The 2,762-nt window shown below is 48.9% G+C and overlaps 1 long non-coding RNA gene across 1 annotated transcript; it reads right to left on the bottom strand.

Moving 5' to 3' along the window:
* Positions 1–724: 724 nt before the first annotated feature.
* On the bottom strand, positions 725–2,508 carry LOC128152141 (uncharacterized). Its single transcript, XR_008238543.1, has 3 exons — positions 2,488–2,508; positions 2,205–2,310; positions 725–1,091 (listed from the first exon to the last, which is right to left on the bottom strand). It is a non-coding gene; the product is annotated as an uncharacterized LOC128152141 (long non-coding RNA).
* Positions 2,509–2,762: the final 254 nt, after the last annotated feature.

The following is a 2,762-nucleotide window of genomic DNA, read 5'->3' as shown; positions in this document are numbered from 1 at the left end:
GGGAGCCAGGTAGAGAGAAAATTTTCAAAAAGCAACAGCATATGAGAAACATAGGCAAGAACTAACAAATAGGCACAGGGAGACAGAAAGAGGGAGACGTAGAAAGAAAATCTAAGAAGTGACAGGGTACAGGACAGAGAGGGAAGAGTTAAGAACTAGAGACAGGGAGATGGATAGAAGGAAACAGAAAATTTTGAAAGCAACAGGGTACAAGAATCAAAAAGTAGGTACATGGAGCTGCATAGAGGGAGACATAAGAACGAAATTTGAAAAGCAACAGGGTACAAGAAACACAGGTGAGAAATTAAAATAAGGTCAGGGAGACAAAAAGAAGGAAAAGTAGCAAGAAAATTTAAAAAGCAACTGGGTTTAAGAAACATGCAAGAATTTAAATAAGGATGGAGAAGTAGAAAGTTTCAGAAGTGACGACATACAAGAAACATAGGCCAGATTTTAAAAATAGGGACAGGGAGCCTGAGAGAAGGAAACTGTGGTGGGTTGACCTTGGCTGGCTGACGAGCGTCCACCAAGCCACTCTACCATTCCCCCTCCTCAACAAGACCGGAGGGTAGAAAATACAACAAAAAAGCTTGTGGGTCAAGATAAGGACAGAGCAATCGCTCACCAATTACTGTCACAGGCAAAACAGACTCGACTTGGGGAAATTAATTTATTGTCAGTCAAAATCAGAGTACAATACGAACAAATCTGAAAAACACCTTCCCCCCACCCCTCTCTTTTTTTCCTGGGCTCATCTTCACTCCTGACTTCTCTACCTCCTCCTACCGAGCAGCACAGGGGGAGAAGGAGGGGGGGGTTGCAGTCAGTTCATCACAAGTTGTCTCTGCTGCTCCTTCCTTCTTTGTGCTCTTCTTCTGTTCCAGTGTGGTGTCACTCCCATGGGGCCGCAGGTCCTGCCAGAAAACCTGCTCCAGTGTGGGCTCCTCTCCACAGCGTCACAGCCTCCTTCGGGTGAATCCGCCTGCTCTGGCGAGGGGTCCTCCGTCGGCTGCAGGGTGCATATCTGCTCCGCCATGGACCTCCGTGGGCTGCAGGGGGACAGCCTGTGTCACCATGGTCTTCACTGCAGGCTGCAGGGGAATCTCTGCTTTAGGACCTGGATCACCACCTCCTTTTTCTTCTTCACTGACCTTGGTGTCTGCAGGACTGACAGCTTCTGCACAGCTTTTTTTTAGCCCTTCTTAAATATCACAGAGGTGCTACCAGCGTTGCTGGTTGGCTCAGCTTTGACCAGTAGCAGCTCCATCTTGGAGCTGGAACTGGCTGTGCCCAACATGGGGGCAAGTCCTGGTGTCTTCTCAAAGAACCCACCCCTGCAGCCCCTATCCACTCCCCTGCCCCAGCTTGCCACACAAACTCACTACAACAGTGATCGGCTACAGGGCAGAGAGGCGGGATTGAAAAGTAAGGAAAGGGAGACAGAGAGAGACAGGGTGGGGAAATAGCAATGGGCTACAGGACAGAGAGGAGGAACTAATAAAAAAGGAGAGGGTACCAGACAGAGAGATGGATAAAAACAAATATTAGTGATGAGCCACAGGGCAAAAGGAAGAATTAAAAAACGGGACAGTGAGGTAGATGAGAGAGACTGAGAAATATCAAAAACACTGATGATCTAAAGGGGAGAGAGAGGGGAAATAAAGAATAGGGACAGGGAACCAGACAGAGAGAGAATAATAAAGACAAAAATGGGCTATGGGACAGTGAGGGAAGAAGTTAAAACATAGGGACAGGGACCTGGAACAAGAGAATCTAAGAAAGTAAAAGTGTATCCAGAATACAGGGCAGAGAAAGGAATTTAAAAATAGAGACACAGCATCAGACAGGTGAGAGCGGTGGGAATTGTGAAGGGCTAAAGGGCAGACAGGGAGGAATTAACAAGATTGGGATAAGAAGACAGACGGATAGATGGAGAAAGACAAAGTAGTGATGGGCTGCAAGGCAGAGACAGAGAATAAAAAAAAAGAGGGATGGGACAGGTCAGAAGTGCAGAGAGAAAAAGAAAACAGAGAGGCAGAACAACAGAGAAAGAGGGGGACTTAGAGAACAAGAAAGGGAGAGGTACAGAAAAAAAAAACACACAAAAAAATTAAAGCAGTGAGAGAAAGAGAAGGTGGGGGCAGGGAGGGACTGGGATGCAGAAGAGGGGTGACACAGCCCCAGGGGTCCAGGACTCACTGTACCTCCTGCTGTTGGAGCTGCTGGGAGAATTTGACAGTTCAGACATGTCTGTCTCTCTCTCCCTCTCCCTTCCTCCTCTGTAGCTGCACTCACTTGACTGTCATCCACCTAAGAGAATAGATTGGTGTCTTCCAGCTCTTACAATATGAGGCTTCCTAGAAACACAGCCTCACATGCACACACACTACATGGCTGTACTGTGGTTTTGGTTATGCATACAGACCCTGCCGTGCACACTGGTGATCGGACCTGCTGCGGACTACACTAGGAAGGATCCATCCTCACCTGGAGAGGCAGGCTATCTCCTATCTGCAGCTGGTGGCTGGATCCTCTTTATTTTATTCTTCAGCAGCTTTACCATTCTGTGGCCTCTCCAGCTTCAGCGTCAGCTTCAGCAGCTCCTGTCCACAGCCAGTAAGCGCTCCACCTGTCCCTCTGTGCTCCCGCGCCGCAAGGAGAGGGAGGCCAGGCAGAGACAGCCCACGCAAGCCTGAGGCTGCTGCAGTCAACGGCATCCCCAGGGGACGAACGGACAACCGCACCCACAGCGTGGCCTCTGG

This window comes from Harpia harpyja, chromosome 1, assembly GCF_026419915.1.
Source record: "Harpia harpyja isolate bHarHar1 chromosome 1, bHarHar1 primary haplotype, whole genome shotgun sequence".
NCBI lineage: Eukaryota > Metazoa > Chordata > Aves > Accipitriformes > Accipitridae > Harpia > Harpia harpyja.
This window is presented reverse-complemented; position numbering and strand designations above follow the sequence as displayed.